Source organism: Mus musculus, chromosome 1 (assembly GCF_000001635.26).
Source record: "Mus musculus strain C57BL/6J chromosome 1, GRCm38.p6 C57BL/6J".
Lineage (NCBI taxonomy): Eukaryota > Metazoa > Chordata > Mammalia > Rodentia > Muridae > Mus > Mus musculus.
In genome coordinates this window covers 66,344,908-66,365,545 of record NC_000067.6, presented here as the reverse complement: position 1 = coordinate 66,365,545, position 20,638 = coordinate 66,344,908, and the positions used below count along the sequence as shown (strand labels likewise).

Genomic DNA, 20,638 nt, shown 5'->3' with positions numbered 1-20,638 from the left:
CATCCTAAAGTTACCAATCAAATTTATTTTAGAATGCATAATGCATCTTGTAAATTGTCTCTGTAGAATGCATAGACAATCTGTGTGAGGCAGTGATCAGTGCAAGCCAAGGCGCTCATCTTCAGAGAAGATGGAAGGAATACCAGGTTGTCATCCTCTTTTTGTTAGCGGATGGTTGGCGCAATGTGGCCATACTGTTTATCATTCTGTTGTCAAGTGCTCTGAGCAGTATAAATAGTCATCAAGTGTAGCTCCTCGGGATATTGTTAGACTAAAATCCTCATCCACTTACACAAAATAATTCTTAAAAGATAAACTCCCTCCAGCTATGAATGAAAAAAAAAAAGACATAAATGTTCTGATGAATGTATAATCAAAGTTATGTTGAATTGTAGTTAAACGACTTCAAGAACAATACATATATTTTTTTAGACTTCTAATATTCTCCTTATATCCATATAGGTGCCTTATTCCTAACTTGCCTATGTAGTTTGGGAACTTTTTATATCATAAATTAAGAGCTGAGATGATAAAAGAAGCAACAAAACTTTTTCAAAATACTGTAAAATCAGAAAAATTATGGATTGAAACCAGGAAAGTGCTTAAGCTCCGCAAAAGCAGGAGGTTCTGCTAAGACAAATGAATCCTTTAAGAGGTACCAGCCATTGCTGATGTGCATTGTGGGTATTCTGTGGGCAAAGCATCTACCTGCTATGTTCCCCAGGAACCCTGGGATACCCAGTCTTCCCTCCAGCAAATGAAAGCTTACCTGGGAGGTGGTGGCCTAGGTGCTGGTGACAAAGGTTAGAATGTGATATAGTCTCTGCCATCAGAGGGAGGAAACCATGTTGAGATGATGTTGGGCGATGCAAACGATGACAATTGTCTGCCATCTAATATCTGGTCAGCTGTAAGTACTGTAATGCTCTTCTATGGGGCTTAAAGAGGTCAACCATATGCCTGTAACAGGTGGTTGAAGCTAGAGTAAAGCTGATTTTCAGTGTGATTAACAGTGCACTGTAATATCCAGAGAGCTTTGTGTGAAAAGAGTTGCTGACTTCATTGGAATCATAGAATACAATTCAGAGACAAAGATCTACCTTTACATTTGAGATTGCATGTGTTATATTGGAAATATGTAGTTTCAAATTTGCACAATATAGTACTTAGCACCCTTAGTGAACAAAGGATGGTATTTATGAAATATTTCCACTGTGATTACTCCATTCTGTGTAATCCTTCATTTGGAGGTGTTAGAGGTGTCAAAGGTGATCATGTGGCATTGAATAACATCCCTACATTAAAAACCCCTGAAGAAATGGTTATGTATGAAGGGGCACTGGATGGAGCTTCATGTTTTCCAAGATATCATTTTTGATAAATAAGACTTCTTCTTGATTTTTTAACAACCCCCCCGATATACACAGAAATTCCTAAAAATACTGTGGGATAAACAACTATGTACATATGAGCAAATTCTAGAATTAACTCTCACGTTAGAAAATAATTAAAAAATAATTTCTATTAAAACTACTCCTGTAATTATTTGTTTTAAGGAATTGTAAGAAAATAACACAGACCTCCCAGAATGTAGTTTTCTTTTAAGTATTTCAAATTTCATTTGTAGTAGCTATATTATGTTTGGGAATAGTCAGAATTTCACCTATGGTGAAATAAAACCTATGTTGATTATTATATTATGGTGGAACTGTGAAAATCATGGGTCGCAAGAGATTAGTAAAATCCTCATATGCCAATTAAAAGATGTGTTTCCAGCTGGGGAACAAAAAAGCATACAAGGGCTTGGCATGGTGTCATATAGAGAAAGCATCAGCTCCCTTATGCACAAATTCTGAATACGTTTTATAAGACACGCTAAAGCCATGCTAGCATTGAATCGTTAAAGTGCTGTAAGATATTTAGACGTAATAATAAGCACCAGAGGGTAATATGTAAAGCAGTAACCATGGTAACAGCTGGAAGGAGAGCCAAACCAATCTCTGTGCCAATATGCCTGCATCTAAATACAACTGAGTGACGGTGACTTATAGTGCCACATCTGCAGTGTGACAGCAGCTCTGTATACTCAGAATGTCGGTAGAACTGTAACGTGTTTGTCTGACACCTGGTAGAACACACAGAGGCCACTGTGCACCTTTACAGTCCCGACCCTCACTGGGAGGAGAGCAGGGACGTGAGAAGAAAGCAAAGAGTGCTTTTCCTCCTGTCATGGTTTATTCAGAAAAGAATTTCGGTGTGAAATTTCATGTGTGTGAGCAGCTGTGTCATCTATGTGCAGTGCTTCGGTATTTGCGTGTTGTTAGCCTTTTGCAATGAAAACATTATGAAATTTTCACTCAAAACTAAATTAATGGATTAATAAAAGCGATAAAGTAAACAATGCTGTGACCAGTTATAGATAGCACAATACCTTTAATAGAAACAAGTCAGACCTAAGCTCAAATGCACTTTCTGGAATGGTTGATCACTCTCTTGAAATCTCTGTATAATTTTATTCTGACTTTATTTTAAAGTTTCTCTGTGAAAACGTGCAAAGAAAAAGAAAACGTAATTTCTATTTGTAAAGTGACCTAGAGTGCTCACGTATGTATTCATGCAGTTATTAGATATGTGGCAGGTGAACATATAATTGTACCTGCTTTTTATTGCCTGCATTTTCAGCAAATGTTACCTTCTTATGTAAATCCAGAGGGAATTTATGTAAAATGCAGGGGCAATGATTCCTGGGCATTTCCTCCTCAGGTAACTATCCCTGCATCACCACTGAGGCTGGGCTTTTTCTCCTGTGTGCACAGTTTTAGGCTTCTTTCTCCCATGTGTAGAGTTTTGGTGAGCTCTGTCTCTCATCACTTTGTCTCATGCCCCTACCTAAAAACATCTATTACCTACCCCACAGAGCTGATGTAAGGAAATAAATTAATTAATTTACATAAAGTCATACAGGCACATGCCTAGCGCATTGATAGGAAGAGAGGAAATATTGTTATGGTTAGCCACAGCTGAAGAAAGGGGCTTGGTTCAATCCTCATTTTAAAGCAAGATACTTCATTTAGCCAGTTTAAAAACTCTGAAGAGGTATTTTATAATTTCTAGTCTATTAACTGTGAAATTCAAAATGGTATTTCTTCCTCAAAAATAGATTGGGATTTAATTCAAAATTAAAAAAAAACCATGGTTAGCAAAGAAGTGAAGTGTTTTTCATAAGGGTGGGTCACTTTTTATGGTAGAGAGAATAGGGTCTTACCAATTCAAGGAAGTTGTAAAGTAGTGAAGTTTGCTATGTTGTATTCTCAAACGGCTGGTGGTATGTTCTGGCTTCTTTCTGTTAAAATAAAAAGAAAATTCATGAGCTAATTTCTGACCCACACATGCTAATATTATCAACATGAAAAAATTTATGAGTTTTCTCTTGATTTTGGGTAACTATGAGATTTCAAGATCGCTTTCCTAATATTTATTTGTGACCGGCTGGGCACTGTCTCAAGCCTGTGACACAGAGCAGTAATGTATAAGCTACTGAATGCTTTTTGTATCTTTCTATGCCACATTAACAGTGTTTCATAAGAGTAACATCCAAGGAAGAGTAAAATTATGACTTGTTCTCAGCTAATAAATAGTAGAAGATTGTGTAATTTCCCCAAAGAATATATTCATAATTGTTAATTATATGCAGCAAGCTTTAAAAAAGACTGGGCCTCTAGCCCAGTCTGCATTGATTTCATGAAACACAGGATGGAGAGGGATTTTTTAAATAACTAATTAAAATTTCTCCATAGAGTCCTAAATTTATGTTGACATTCCAAAACCTGAAAGTCACTCTGGATTCTGCTGAAAAAACAAAAACCAAAAAACAAGAACCCATGCCACCGAGGGTCATGTAGGCTCCCCATTAAAGTGGTTCCAGGAGATGGACAGCATCACTGGAAGGCTTCAGGCCTGTTTTCTGTCTTACACAGGTGAGGCCACCCTCATTGTGGGCAAGACTACAAAAATGTACAGTGTGCAAATTCCTGTCCAGTCCCACTCTTCCATACTGGGTTTGTAAAGCTGTGTGTATTCATGAATTTTCCCCAGGACTGATATGTGTTCATTCCAGTAGAATACACCCTATCCCATACCCAAGGAAAACATGTTACCATTAAAAACCGTGAGACCCCAATAGACAGCCTCTACACAGCTTCAGAATCCAGAAAAAAATTCAAGCAGAAGATATGCACCAACTGGTTCTTCTTTTGTCTGTTCTGGAATGTTTTGTTTTGATTATGGTACCAGACATCAAATGTAGCCTTAGGCCTTAGGCATATTAGACAAATTTCTACCACTGAAATATCTATCCACTGCCTATCTGGACCTTTAAACAGTAAATTCACATAAATGTGGGAGAGCTGACAAGAGTGTTTCAAAGCAACAAATATTGGTTGTATTGAGTGTTTTTTATTATTAGCTCATTTGACTTATGAACACTCACAGGGTATGAAAGCAAGTATGTCTATTGCTGGATAATTAAACGGAACAGGCTTGACATCTAAATAGTGATAAAGAAAGTTCTAGCCAAAAAGAAACATGGTAGAATTTTTCCCTACTTATCATACTTTAATAATTATTTTAGCAAGAATGACTACTAAAATCCTGGCACACTGCTTTTGTTTCTTTTGAAAAATATCTGGATTGGCTAGGGGGCAAAACGTTGTGTGCAAAAATTTTGACCAACAGGCAAATATTCTTACACATCTATTAATTATCTATATCTATCTATCTATCTATCTATCTATCTATCTATCTATCTATCTATCTATCTATCTATCTATAATCCATCCACGACAGAATCACTAGGAGGAGACATTTATGTAGAATTGTAGCTACTTAAAAGTTAGATGACAAGTAAAATTTTAGAGTGGTTTTTCCTTTGTTTGTTTTCTTAGTTTTTTTTTTTTTTCTTGTTTGTTTTTTTGAGAAAGATCTCTCTCTATAGCCCTAGCTTCCTGGCTTTCCCAGAACTCACTGTGTTTGGGGCAAGCCTAGAACTCACATAGATCTGACTGTCTCTGCCTCGAGAGTGCACGAATAACAAGGACATCACCGTTCCAGCCTTCTAGGTTGGTTTTAGAACAAAAATAAAATGGTAGAACAGAGCTCTTGATCCTGTTCAGTTAAAAGAAACTTCTATATTTAACAAATGAGTGTTAAAACAAAATATCATATTCATTTTCTTTGAACTCAATATTTTCCTTCAATCTCTGAAAGTGCTATTGTTTTTCAAAAAGAATACATGCATGTGTATGAGTGTTTAAGTATATATCGTGTATGTGTCTGTGTGTGTGTGTGTGTGTTTGTCTTTTACCCTTATAACAAGGAGATGAAAAGAATTCTCTAGAGCAAAATTCAGCAAGCTGCAGATCATAGGACAGCTGCATCCTACTGGCATCTCTTTTCCCAGGTCCAATGTTGCTGGTACCCAGCCATTTCCATTCATCCCCAGGAGGACAAGGGCTGCTTTCATGCTGCAAAGGCAGAACTAAGCAGGTGTGTGTTTACCTTTTGAGCAATGGTGTTGTTGCAGCAGCCAACAGGAGATGGCATGTTCACAATGTGAGCAATACTGGCATTGCCAGAGACTATCCTAATAATCCTTCCAAAACTTAACTCCATAGTTACACATGAAAGTAAAATTTCAACTCTAAACATATAAAGGGCCAACTTAAAGGAACAGGGTGACCAAAGGGTGAAGTGATTATTAAGAAACTCAGTGCCCCCAGTCATGACAATAATACTCTGTATACCCCAAATTTCTACTTTTGTTGAGATTTTATTATACAAAAGAAAATGACTGCCTTTTTTTTTTACTTCATTTTCTGTGAGGCATGTAAATGCCATGTGGATTTAGTTTTAAAAAATTTATGAACTATTCTATAAGGGACATCAGATTGAATGGTTGATTTTCAGCTAGTCTTGAACAGATCTAAGTGTTCACTTTTATGCCACTGACAAATGGTTAAATTGACACAGCTTTTGTCATTGATATTTGTCAGTTTTAACAGCAGATACATTCAACAGGATGGAATGTAAATCAGCATTAGCAGACACTTACTGACTCCTCTTCGCCAGGATTCTGAGTACTTCAAAGAATTAATTTGCTCCTCACCACCTCCCTTGGACTGTTACAGCCTCGCTTTATAGACGAGAAAACAGGCCGTGAAAGCTTACTTGCCCGTTCCATGAATACACGTAGAAAGTGGATAAACCTGCGAACCAGCTCTTAACAGACACAGAGGAGTGGGTTTGGGTCTCCATCTCTGGTGAAGGACCACCTCAAACACAAAGGCTTGTGGCTCTTCCCAGAAGTATAATTTCACCCATGGCAGATTTCAATTTCCTAGACACACTAAGCTCTTTTATCATTCAGGATATTTAGTTCTTGGACAAACTGAGATCCACTCTGCGGCAGCTTTGCTTCGTCTTTGCCCATTACTTCAGTGGGGTTTGCTTCTGCTCCTTCCCAGGAGCTGTGAGGGTTTGACGGGAATACTGTTGAGGATCATGGCTGATAAGCCTTGACAGTCAACTGGTAAACGATTCCATTTAAGAGCCAGTCTGCACAGTGTGGAGAAGAGGGCACATGCTTTGCTTGGCACCAAATGTCCAAGTGGATTCAACATTTAAGAAGAAATCTAAGTGAACACTGCTCAGCGTTAATGTGAGTGAGATTCCTATGAGTGCATTCATGTCTAGGAGGGTACATATGTGTACATTTGTGTCTGCACATGTACACAAATACATGGTGGCTAGTGGTCTAAATGTCCTGAATTGCTCTGAAGTGCACTTTTTGAGACAGGGTCTCTCACTGAACCTGGTGCTCATTGATTCAGCTAGACTCACTGGCAGGAAAGCCCCAAGAATCCTCTTGCAATCACACTGACACTTGAGATCAGTGGTGTGGTTTGGATGTGATATACCCCACATACATTTAAACACATAGTTGCCAGATAATAATGCTCTGTTTGGGATCCTTTAGGAGGTAAAAGCTTGGTGAAGGAAGTCTCTGGAGTAGGCAATGAGAGTATATAGCCTAATCTCTCTCTCTTCCTCTCTCTCTCCCTCTCTCTCTCTCCCTCTCTCTCTCTCTGTCTCTGTCTCTCTGTCTCTGTCTCTCCCTCTCTCTCCCTCTCTCTCCCTCTCTCTCTCTGTCTCTGTCTCTGTCTCTCTGTCTCTGTCTCTGTCTCTGTCTCTGTCTCTCTCTCTCTCTCTCTCTCTCTCTCTCTCTCTCTCTCTCTCTCTGTCTCTCTCTCCTTCCTGTGTATGGATGAAAATGTGGTCCTTCATCTTCAGGCTCCGGACACTGGACCTGAAAGTGCTGAACCTGGTGTTCACTCATTGATGCAGCTTGACTCTTTCTTCAGCTAAGCCTTCTTTGCCTGTTGCTATGCTTTCCCTGCCACAATGGGTTCAAATTTCCATAAGACAAAATAAAACACTTTCTCCTTTAAGTTATTTATTTTATCACATTAATACACCTTTTTTTTTTAAACATGGGTGTTTGGGATTGAACTCAGGTCCTCAAGCTTGTGGGACAAACGAGTGCCAGCTTAGCCATTTTTCAGTTCCCTAAATTAATTTGATAGGCTTAGGTTTGAGTTGTATGTCATCCATAACATTGAAGGAGGACGAGAAATTAGAATATCATGAAGAAGTAGTGCCAAGGTGAACTGTTTCTCAAGGATGTATTCCATCTTAAATTAGGTTTTACTCCTCATTTGCCCTTGAAACACCCTCCACACTACATATCACCTAGGTGATTAACTTTCTGTTGTGATAGACTTTTTCAGACAACCAAAACAGAGATGGCTGAAGTTGCTAGGGCACTGAGTTGGGTTTCTGAAAACTTATTGTAATTGCAATAACTAGCAGTAGGTGCTCTGTGGGCTTCAAAATGAACAATAGAACTGTTTCCCACCCATTTCTCAATCTGCTCTCTGTGGCTGTGAACAGTTCACGTAACTCAGTGCACTTGTCAAAAAGTGTTAGGATTTCAGCTATTGAGGGCTGGACTGCTGATCTAGTAGGGAAAAATCACTCCTAGTTCAAGTAGTTTTTTGAATAGATAAGCAGCTGTCAACATTGTCATGTAGTCTAAAAAGCTACTAAACCATTTCTATGTTCTAATATGCTTAGCATCATTTATTATCTAGAAAGCTGTAAGAACAGGCATTTATGCTGAACCAAAAAGTTATCAATGACTGAGAGAAACATCTCTCTTGGCGCTATTGTGAAAGTTGTTTTTCAAACATTATGTTTGCATAGGATAAAATCTATGTCAAATACATACTTGAAAGATATAAGAACCATTAACAAAATACTTGTTCACAAAATTCATGGTCTTCCTCTGAGTAGAGACTCTAGATATAGTGGCTAATGAGCACAGTGCGGTCATATTCTCAAATTGGACACTTCTGGGCTACTGCTAAAAGCTGGTTTAAACTGACTTAGTAGAAGAGATTTATGTTTGTCCAAAGTATCTCAATCTAATATTGGACAAGGTGAAGTATCAAGGATTGGTTTAGTGAGAAAAGCCCATCTTAACTCTCTGAGAATTAAGGTTTATATTCAGTTCACACAAATGCTGATGGATAGAGAAGACTGTTCCAGTCCCTTCTCTTTGATGTGCACACTTTCTGGCTACCTTTCTTCTTGTGACATACAAGCTTTTGGAAGTACAAACGATGGGCAGGGACGTATTTGGGAAGTGGAACACTGGTTCTACAATGTTTCAGTCAGGAAAAGACATACACCACATATACACCACATCTCACATGTAAGTAGGATGAATGGGCTTTGCTTATACCTCAGCAGTTGAGGATACATGGCTGTTCTGTGAACAGTATATATTTCAACTCACAGGACAAATGATACATCATGATGGTCCAGTAGGTACTGTCAGGGCCCTTTCTTCTTGTAAAGGCTTGATAAGAAATGATAACAATCTGTAAAGCCAACTTAAAACTTCCATATTTTCTAAATTGCTAACATAGTTGGATTCTGACTGTGTGTGTGTGTATAATAAAATGTGAATTGATACTGGGATATTTAGTACCTTGAGCATTAATGAGGCACACATGTCAGCATTCTGCTTTATTTTATTATACTTCATTGCAATTTTCTGCCCAGGATAAGTATTTATCTGAAGAAATATAACACTTTCTTACTTGCAGAAAGCCATCTGTTCATTTGTTTCTAATGTTCATATGGGTATCAGATATTCTATTCTATTTGTCTATTTTAAAGAAAAAATTATGTGTACTTATGTTATATAAAAATAAGTGATTGGAATATGTGCTGTTATATAAATGAAGTAGCTAAACTAATCACACATTCACACACATATTAATACATTACGCACATTGCTATTTTTTGTAAGTAGATAAGAACACTTATCTACTCAGGTTTTTGGGGATGAATATTGTTACCATGTTTCTTAATAAATCCTCAGACTTTTCTCTCCTACCTCCCAAACCTTTTGTGGTCTGTTTTTCAATGTCTCAGTAACTCCCTGCCATTCCCCAGCCCCTTGTAACCACAGATCACTATAATACTTTCATGAGATCAGCAGTTTTAGATCCTACCTGAGTAAGATCATCATGTATCCCTCTATACGTGCCTGCCTTATTTCCTTTAATATCACATCACTTTGGTTTATCCATGTTATTGCAAGGAATGGAATTTCATTTTTCTCTATGCATGGAGATAACTCCACTATGCATGTCTATTTCAGCTTCTTTATTCATCAGATGACGGACATAGGCAAATTCTGTATTTGACTAGCATGATCAGTCCTACAATATACATGTCTGTGAGAAAGACTCTTTGACAGACACCTGTTAGTGTTAGAGTAGGATGATAGAACAGTTCTGTTTTTGAGAATTCTCTATACTGCTTCCCATAATGGCTGCAATAATTTATGTCCATACCAATAGTGTCAAAGACATCCCCCCCCCCCACACACACATCCTCAACAATATTTGCCACCTTTATCCTTTTGGCAATAGATACTACTCTAACCTTATATAAAGTATAAAGTTAATTAATGAAAATTGACAGCATGTTGTATAAGGATAAACTGGGAAGAGGCTTAAAGAAGTGAAGTAGATTCCCACATAAGCCATAAAACTTACCTGGTTAGGAGCCTATCTGATGACTTCACTGTCATCATTACAGCTCTTCTTTCACAAGGACAAAACCTAGGTCTTTAGGCTGAGAGTCATAGGTTTCTATACAGAAATTACATCTTGTTTTTTTTTCAACTTTATTTCAAGAACCTATTGTCAAGCCCAATGCCCCTTAGACGAGTTCTTTTGTAGATTACCAATTGCTCCTTTCTTCAAACCTCTGCCCTCTCCTCCTTCTTCCTCATTTCACTAAGTGTCTCTTTCTTTCTCCTCTATTCATTTTCTCACTCCCTTTTCTGTCTCCTTCCCCTCTTGTTTTTCTCTTTCTTCTTCTTCCTTTCCTCTAGGGTTGCCAATTTCTTCAACTGAGGCACATTTCTATAAGAATATTCTCCAGGATAAGCAGAATATACCTATTCATTATGGCTTCACTATGAAAACGCCTATTATACTTATTTTTATTTGATTTGTACTAGTAGTTATATGTCAATATCCTCCAAATTAAAGCATTCAGTTCTTCAGAAACATGCTCTAAGTCTCAGTATGTTCTAAAAGGAGGTCCAATAAGACCTCATAAATAGGACCAGAGAAATGGTTCAGTAGTTAAGAGTGAATACTGCTCTTGAATGGGGCTTGAGTTCATTTTCCAGCATCCCAGTATTGACTAACCACCACCTACATCTGTGGCTTCAGGCTATTAGGTACCATCTTCTGACCTTCCAAGCACTGCACTCACATAGCATCTCTCCTCCCCAAAAGACAAATGTACGTTACAAACAAACAAACATACAAACAAAAAATCCAAACACTTGAGGAAATAACTCCAAAGTGTCAGGAAGACCACAAAACTTAAAAGACTTACAAGCCCCTCCCTCTCCAGTGTTATATAAGCAGTAAAGAAAGCTAAAGAGAAGATACCTTCTGCCCTGTTGAGCTTCCTGAAAGTCATGCAGAGAAGTGCATGGTTCCAGCTTTTTCATGGGGCATTAGCCATTACCCACAGCAGGATGGACTCTTGGTGATGAAGCTGCCTTAGTGGTGTTCATGCTCCTATAAGCAACCTGTCACCTATACTTCTGGTTTACCAAGCTGACTTTGACAAGTCTTTGGTTCTCTATCTGGGGTGACTGGTCATCTTTAATGCCTCTCCTGGAATACTGTCACACAACATGTTATATTGCTAATTAAAGCAATTTGAAATTGAAAGAAGCCTCCACTCCTATATTTGTCTATTCTTCTTAGAGAACACTAGTATCTGAAATATATGGATTATTTTTCATAGAAATTGAATTTAAATGATAATATACAGGATCAAAATATTATTCCATATTACCACACAATTGCCAATAATGCTAGCATTTCATCATCTTGTCCCTGACTGCATTACTTTATATCTTGGACTGAATCATATCCCCAGCTCTGAATTCATATACTGAAATCCTAACCTCTAATGTGAACTGGAGATGAAGCTTTCGTGTGTGTGTGTGTGTATAATTAAGCTATCTGAGGTCATAGGGTGGAATTTTCACCCAGACAACTGAGACCAGGGCTTCAGAGCTTATTCTTTTCATCCATGAGAATATAGAAGCATATAATGTTATACTGACTAAACTTTCAGGGTTTCTCTAAACCCTTTTAAAAATTATTATTATTACTCATTAATCTTTTACTTTTACAGTTCACTTATCCCACTCCCTGTCTACCCTCCAAAAGTTCCACATCCCATTCCTACTCCCCCGTCTCTAAGAGGATGTCCCCAAACCCTGTTCGACCAGACCTCCCCATTCCCTGGGGCTTCAAGTCTCTCACGAGTTAGGTGTGTCTTCTCTTACTGAGGCCTGACCAGGCAGTCCTCTGCTGTATGTGTGTTGGGAGCCTCAGACCAGCTAGTGTATGCTGTCTGACTGGTGGCTCAGTGTCTAAGAGATCTTGGGGGTATAGGTTAGTTGAGACTGTTGCTTTTCTTATGGGGTTGCTCTCCTCCTCCACCTCTTTCAGCTTTTCCTTAATTCAACCACAGGGGTCCCCGGCTTCTAGTCTTTGGTTAGGTGTAAGTATATGCGTCTGATTCTTTCAGCTTCTTTGTTGGGCCCCATCGGAGGGTCACCATGCTAGGCTCCTGTCTGTAAGCACACCATAGCATCAATAATAGTGTCAGGCCTTGGAGCTTCCTGTTGAGCTGGATCCCAATTTGGGCCAGTCCCTGGACCTCCTTTTCCTCAGTTTCTTCTCCAATTTTGTCCCTGCAGTTCTTTTAGACAGGAACAATTCTGGGTCAGTTTTTGACGGTGAAATGTCAAGCCCATCATTCCACTTGATGCCTTGTCTTTCTACTGGAGGTGGAAGTTCCCTCTCCCCAGTAGGGCATTTCATCTAAGGTCCTTTCCTCTGAGTCCTGAGAGTCTTTTTCCTCCCAGCTCTCTAGTACATTCTAAAGATTCCCCTCACTTCCTATCTCCTGAGGTTGCCTGTCTCCATTCTTTCTGCTGGCCCTCAGGGCTTCACTCCTGATCCCCCCAATATCTGATCATGTTCACCTTTTCTCCTTCCTGTCCCCTGACCCAACCAGGTCCCTACCTTCCTCTGTCTGCTTTCTTCTTCCTCCCAAGTGGGATTGAGGCATCCTCACTTGGGCCCTTAGGCTTGTTAATCTTCTTGAGTTCTGTGGATTGGTTCTGTTCTTATAAAACTAGTAGAAATCACTTTAGAGAGAATATACTACTTTTAAATAGTTGATAAACCTATATGCTGCATACTAGATACTTTAGATGCCAGGTCCAAAGATCCCTGAGAATGCTTTCTCCCTGAGGACTAGCTTTCATGGTACTAGTAGTGCCATGCAAGCTTCCCAAGGAGCAAAGCAACCAACAGTCCCATCTAGCTATTTTACCTATAAACCACAATAATGAGCAACATGGCAAAATAAGCTAAGAATACAGTAGTGGCATGCATAGCTTGACAGTAACCAAATATTCTCTAATTGGACTCAAAAACATGCTCTACAAAGAGGAAATCACGCCTGGTACTGGGAACCTAGCCACCGAGATTGCTAGTCAAGTCATGGAACTTGGAGGAAAACTTCCAACCACCACCCTTGGCCTTCTAGTCACTTTCTTTTAATGAGAAGAGAAGATAATAATGGGTTATGTAGTTTAGGGCGGAGGACCTCAAGGATGAAACTTTTCTTGTTTTCTTGACTGAAAGTTGTATACCTTATTGGTTTCTCTCAGTTGCTTCATACTTGTCCTTGTCCCCAACTGCCAGAAGTATTTAAGGCAAAATGTCTTTAGGTGTTCCCTGGCTAGAGGCCAGGGCTACCAGAAAGAGCTTCTCCTTAGCTCTGATCTCGTTCCTCCTAAATGAGAACCACTTTCCTGGGAACCATACTTGAGGACATGACTGAAACTGAGAGGCACCTGGACTTCCAATGAATGCGAACTGGGCTGACCAGTTCACCATATCTGCCTCCAATCCAGTAAGGCCTTATAAACTGTAAAGTAGTGACTGTCAATGATATAAGATTCCCAGAGAACCTATCAATGAGAACCCTTCCCCCTCTTTTTTGTTTTTCTTGGTTGAAAGTGCTATTATAAAATATCTATTTCTTAAATTCACCTTTTGTAGCACATGAATTTCATTCTTTGAATTACCAAGAAAAATATCTGAATAAAACTAGGCCTGGGGAAATTTTGTGTAATTGTAGTCATCTTGCATGAATTAAGCTCACCAAGAGCCATGACAGGACCTATTACTCTCAATGATACACTAGACTGAGCTCCTGTCTACTGGAACCTGGGTCCAAAGTGCCTGGTGTCTTGAGCAATAGAGACTTACCTTTAACCTCTGGAGGCAACCAAGGGTAGTAGAAACAGCCTATAATATTTTGGGAGTTTCTGACACAATCCTACCAACAACACAAATGAATGCTTTTCATGCTTGGTGTTGGGAATTTTGTTAGTCTTTGGCTCTTAAGAGCAACACTATGCACTATCAGCTTAGATGACAAACTTCATTAAACGATGTATGTATGTATATTCATCAATCAACTTATGAATGTTATAGATACTTTTAGGTAGATGTTAATAGTATGATCCCTTATGACTTTTTTCTTTTTTTAAAAGATTCTTATTTTTACTTAATATATATGATAGCTTTATGTGCATGTACACCTGCATGCTAGAAGAGGGTATTAGATTCCATTATAGATGGTTGTGAGCTACCATGTGGTTGCTGGGAATTGAATTCAGGACCTCTGGAAGAACAGGCAGTGCTCTTCACCGCTGAGCCAGCAGTCCTTATGACTTTTCATATACTTTTACTGTTACTTTATCATCCTTCTTCTTTCCATAATTATCTTCTTCTTAGTTTACCCTAGATAAAGAGCTATAGGCACTGACGAAATACTGAGATCGGAAATAATAGTCTTCTCTAGGGAAGAGCACATCAATTGCATATCCAAACCTAATGGTCAGCTCTCAGAGCATACCTGAAAGTAACATACAGAATGGGCAGGCTGCTTTCTATATTTAAGAATATAGTACATATATGTAAAATCAAAGAAAAGGAGGCCAGGAATTTGAAGGAGAATAAGACAGAGTGTATATGGGAGGATTTGTAAGGAGGAAAGGAGAGGGGGAAATAATGCAATTATATGATAAATTCGAAAAATAAAAACAAAATGATATATAAAAATAACCCCAGAAAATTTCCACTATCAGTTCCTCTATAGCAATCAATGTGAAGGTAGACACCTGCATAGCAGTAGGATAGTCTTCATAAACTAGTCCCTAACTCTAAATGTCAGTCCCATGATAAAATAGCTTCCTATAGGGTCAGTCACTCGTCTGTGACAGTCACTCAGGAGAACCTGGGACATCTAAGCACCATAGTACATCATCATCTCCATGAATGTATAAGACTTATCTGTTTAGTGTTTACCCCACTCCACTCCAGCTAATCTCTACACTGTAGAAGGCAGGCGTCACTGTTTTCTTACTTTGCTATGACCTGCATGGTAGAAATTGATTGTTCAATAGCTAACTGTTCAGTGGATGAACAATGGGAAAGCATAACATAGGACGTGCTTGGTGCTAGTTAATTTTAGTAAATAAATGTACTCCTGTGTTATAAGCAGATATTCTCATACCTGGCTTAATTCTCTGGTTTATAAGCACATAAATAAAGATCTAATGAATATGAATGACAGTAGTTCAATTTTCTCAATGTGTCTGGGTGGAAATTAATTAAGTTCAGCCTTTGAAATTAAAAGACTTCAAACTGTGTTGAAACTTCAGCTGATCATTTACTGGCTGTGTGTCCTAATTCAGGGTAGGCCTTCTAAGTGTATGATTCTCCAATGTTGTCATAGTTAATTATGAGACTTCTCATAAAGTTCTTGCAAAAGTGACACAAACACATGTGGTCAGCATCAGTCTTCAAGTGTGATACCATCACCATTTAGTGCTGCTTTGCTCTCTGTTAAAGACACAGGCATTCTCTAGAGCAGAAATCCTCCCTTCAGGTTTGTCTGTGTGGTCTATGCGGCAACAAAGCTCTAGTTTTGCCTAGCATCCCAATACCTTCTGTAGATCTTTAAGGTACAGAATGTCTTTGAGAGGGGTTTTGCCAATGAAAAGAATCCTTTTATTTACTGATAGCCCAGAGTTCACCTGCTGGGAGCCATCTGTCAATCTCCAGCAGCATAAGGGGATTTGATAGAGCCAGCATTTGCCTAGACCAGGGAGACAGGAGCACCACAGGATATTTGAGATCAATACAAACAATCAAATTCCAGCTGTGGTATAAGGAAAGTAGAATTCCACTGACCAGCTGCTTCATGGTGTTCTTTTACTGAATACAATATCTTTGACTGCATATCATTTAGAAAGGCACGCATTAAAGAAGGGGGTGGGGGGAGATGATGTCTTACATTAACAGGATTATGCTACCCAACCAGAAAATTGAAATTCTGATAAATCCATTTTACTCACAAAGAACTCAGAGCTCCATGAGCAGAGGGTACCACCAAGTCACTGCACTCTGGAGGAAGAGTTTACAGTTTAGGGTGAGCTCAGACTGCTTCCGGTTCAAGAGGCAGTGCACACTAACTCAATTAAAATAGTGGGAATGAAGTTGGCACCCCTCCTTCTGTAACTCTAATTTGAAATATCTTCTTCCCAAGGTATTTTCTTAACAGTGCCTGCCAACATTTTTATTACTACAGAAATGGCCTGTGAACCTCATTAGGAAAAATGCGGCCTCTTGAGTGGAAATATTACTTACTGACTAAGACAATCAATCAGCATAAAGCCTAGTCATGAGACACCCCGGACTCCCAAGTGTTCTGGAAATTCTACAGAAATACTCCCATATGTATCATACAATAATGCTCACAGCGGTAATCTTAGAAATATTGAGATGCTCATGGATGTATTAAGATTCTTCCCCCAAAAAGGGTGGAATAGGGATGAGGGGTGGAGACTTGGCATAAAGATGTTAGAGACAAATAAAAAGGAAGACTTTGCCTTCCCATAAATAGAAAGCAAAGTAGGAGGTAGATTGTCGGCTGGGGAGCTCTTTTAAGCTGTTTTTCACTCTTTCATTATTCTGTTTCTAGCTTTACAGTTCCCCTTTTGTGCTCTTTTCACAGGGGTGTTCTATTATTGTGCTGTGTTTAGTTGGCTTAGATTTAAGTAAATAGATGTCACTGAGATGAAGGGCAATGGGACTGCAGCAATGAAGAGCATAGAAATTAACACAGGCAGCACAGAGAGAGGCAAGGGAGACACAGAGACCAAGGGGAGTGCAGGCGGCAACCCCGGCTACCCAGGAAGCTTGTGTTCACAAAAAGGCTTTAATCTAAAGCTCCTAGTGGCCACTTAATGTCTATAAGCGAGCCACATGTGTCTACAAAAATTATGAAAATAAGATTAACGTCTCAGCTAAAAAGTAACAGCCAGTGCACCAGTGGGACTATAAAGATTCCAGCTGCTCTAATGACTGTTGTTCTCAAGAAGCACAGCTAGTACTCATGCCTTTTTGCTTGGGTATCCCTGGGACCAAACCAACTACCTTTGGTATTTGTAGGCATATGAGTCTAATCAGTAGAAGGGTTTTAACCCCATACTCTTTGAATGTTTTTTTGAGCCTCTCCTAAAATAATGGTTAAGCAAAACCAAATAAACTTTAGGTTATAGTTTAAGTTTATTGATGATTTTGTTTTTGTCATTTAATGTACATTTTTATTTTGGCTATACATCTTACTTGAAAGTCATCCAGTTTTAAGGTAAACCTATGAGGCTAAAGACAAGGAAAAGAGAGGACAGAAGTCATTTGTGACACCCCTCTAGGCGCAGGCATTGGTCTTCCTTATAGGAGCTATGTCCAGTTAGCTTGAATTGATTGCTTGCCCTAAGCTTTTAAAGTATTCTTACAGTACTCTCCTCTTTTCTTTGGAGACCTATGGTGACCACAACTGATGTGGAACACTCATGGAGTACAAGAATCCCAAGCAAAGTAATGTGGCACCCATATGTAGGAGGGTTGTTCCCACTTCAATTAATCTCATCTAGATAAGCCATCAGAAAAATACACAGAGGCTTGTTCCTTCAGTGATCTTGTCATATTGAAGATTGATATTATTCACACAGACACAGACACAGACACACACATAGACACACACACACACACACACACACACACACACACACACACACACACACATCTCCCCCTCCAATCCTTCTCGCTCCTCCTCCCCACCTGTCTTATTTTGACTTGTCTTGAATTTTCTGTGGCAACAGATAAGATCTGGGCTTCATACAAATCTGCAATCCGAAATCAGGAACTCCTCAGCTTTAGTTGGTAACCTGGGACTCTTTGAGTTCACTAAAAATAGATATAGAGAGCCCAAGATCCATTAGATCCTTTTGTAACTTCAAAACAAAAACAAAACCTGGGGCACAGTTTTCTACTAATACTTTTTTTTTTTGTAGAAAATTATACACAATATTATGGGTCATCTAAAGTATTCTAGTACTTATCTGTCATGTCTGTTATAAATATGATTTTTAAAAAAAATTGTTCTGACATTTTTAATGACTCAAAAGGAGCAGGTCTAAGAAAATACACATTTATCAATCATGTTCTGTTCATAATGGCATCATATAAAGGTTTCAAAAAATTTAGTGTTATTATAAATGAATCTTTCATTTTGTGTATCAAATTACTTGCAATAGCTACCTGTTAAGTAGCAGACTATTTACCAATTGGGAACTGTATTTATGCAATTATATGGTAATTGGTAAACTATGTCTCAAAAGATCCAGGAACGTTCTTTTGGTTCTTAATTTCATAGAAAAATGAAAACAGAAATGCAAATGGAAAGTTATTTCTCTTAAGTAACTTGAATTAAAATTCTTTCCCCCTTCAAAGAAATAATCAGTAAAGATATTTTAAAGTGTATTTTGTAATAAGAAACCTTAAAATCATTAAAGATTTTGATCTTTCTGACAAGTGCAAACCTGTTTTCAAATAATAGCTAGAGCAATAACTACAAAATTTACACTTCTGTCATACTTAAAATTGTTAAGACTTGATCAAGAGATCATGGGACAAGAAAGTGAATAGTGAGGGGTGAATAACATCAAACCACATGATACACATGTATGATAATGCCATAGTGAATCTTACTAGGTAGTAATTAATATAGGCTAATAATATGACTTTTCCTTATTAGCATCCAATGGAGTCTTTCATGAAATGAAACTCAATCCATGAACACAAACCCATCACAGAGCCACCTCTATTTGGCAATCACCATGTAAAAGCCCATCGTTTAAACCAACTCAACATCTATCTTCAATTCCTTAATCAAGCCACAGAGAATGTTTGTTGTTGTTTTGTTTGTTGTTTGTTTTCTCTTATGACTTGAGTTGGTAGGCTCTGAGGTTAACTTACATACTGTAATATTTGGTTTCCCTTTATATTTTATCCTTAAAATATAGCATCTCGGGGCAATTTTTTCACATTCACACCATTCTTGCCAATAGCATGGTTACCTCTGGAAGCTTCTTTTAGAAGTGTCAGACAGTATTACTTCACAAAAAACTAAGGATATATTTCCCTCATCTTAGGAGTATAACTTTGCTGGTGACCATGGGTTTCAGTGGTGCTGACAGCAGCTGTTCCAGGCTCAGATAAAAATCCCCCACCTTTCTGGATAAATCATGCTGTGAGGAACTAGCATAGCAGCTGCAGGAGTTTGTATGGCTGAGTGTACACAAATCTTTGCAGCCTCTTTGACCTCTACATAATTTCCTTGTCTTATTATTTCTGTACCAATAAATAGTGGATATCATAATAATTATCTTCTTGTAAGGTGACTTAAAAGGCCACTGAGAGATTTGGTAAAATGTTTCGCACAAGGCTTAAGTATCTTTCTACCTATTTGCTCCCTCTCATCTATCTAGCCATATATTCAATGATTATCACAATGGATGCATATAAGTATACTACCCAATGAGTTGTGTGAAGTCTGATTGATCAAATATTGAACCAAGAGTTCTGGATTTACTATTCTTGTCTAAAACCTTCTTCTATGGTAGGCATGATAAGTACATTGAATCACTGTAAAAAAAAATCAGACTAATGAAGAAGTATGAATGAGTCCAGGAATCTACAGACTAAATACTCATAAGTATTCAGTATTATCCTACACATATATGTGATCCATGGAACACACTTTGAAAAATAACTCTATATAGCATTTGATTAATTATATTAACATAATCTTGATCATTTTGACTGCCACTAAATCTGTTTCGAAGAAGATTTTGTCATCAAGATGGTAGTGTAATAATAGTTTTCCTTAAAGGTTTAATTAATCAGTAAATGCTTTTGTTAAAGCACACATTTTGTTTGCCTAGTAACACATGAAGTTTTTCTTCTCTAAAAATGCTATTTTAAAGTTTCTTTTGTGATGGATTTTGATAATTCATGTCCACGAAGGCACGACCTTTATTCGTATAAAAGCTTTCATACACTGCCTGGGAGTAATGCACCTCAAGTTAAAAGCACTTGGACTAAAGAATTGGGTATTAACCACTTGCAATTTAGAAAAAAAAAATTGTGCCCGTACCCTTTAGATTTCACAGGTCTGAAACATGGCCATTGTGAAATGGAAAATGTGACCTTTATAGATCTATTTATTACTTTTCAAGCAGCTTTGATTGCTTATTCTGTAGGAGGGCTGAAAAGAGTCGTTCTTTTCAAAAGTGAGTTGGAAAATTATAATATGCAGGGGTTTTATTGTGTCAAAATTACAAAAGGTTCTATTTTAGATAAAAAGAACTCCAGTAAACACATAAAATAAAATGTGTTTGTGTGTGTGTACTTGTATGTGTGCATGTATGCATGTGTGCATGTGTGTGTGCGCGCACGTGCGTGCGTGTGTGTGTGTG

The 20,638-nt window shown here is 38.2% G+C and overlaps 1 protein-coding gene across 31 annotated transcripts in view; it reads right to left on the bottom strand.

Annotated features, from left to right (window-relative positions):
* Window positions 1–20,638, bottom strand: part of Map2 (microtubule-associated protein 2) — a 267,382-nt gene that overhangs the window by 77,038 nt on the left and 169,706 nt on the right. For all 31 annotated transcript variants that reach the window (XM_006495746.3, XM_006495754.3, XM_006495751.3 and 28 more), the window contains one exon: window positions 3,266–3,343. The gene's annotated coding sequence lies outside the window, so the exon portion shown is untranslated. The remainder of the gene's footprint in view (window positions 1–3,265; window positions 3,344–20,638) is intronic.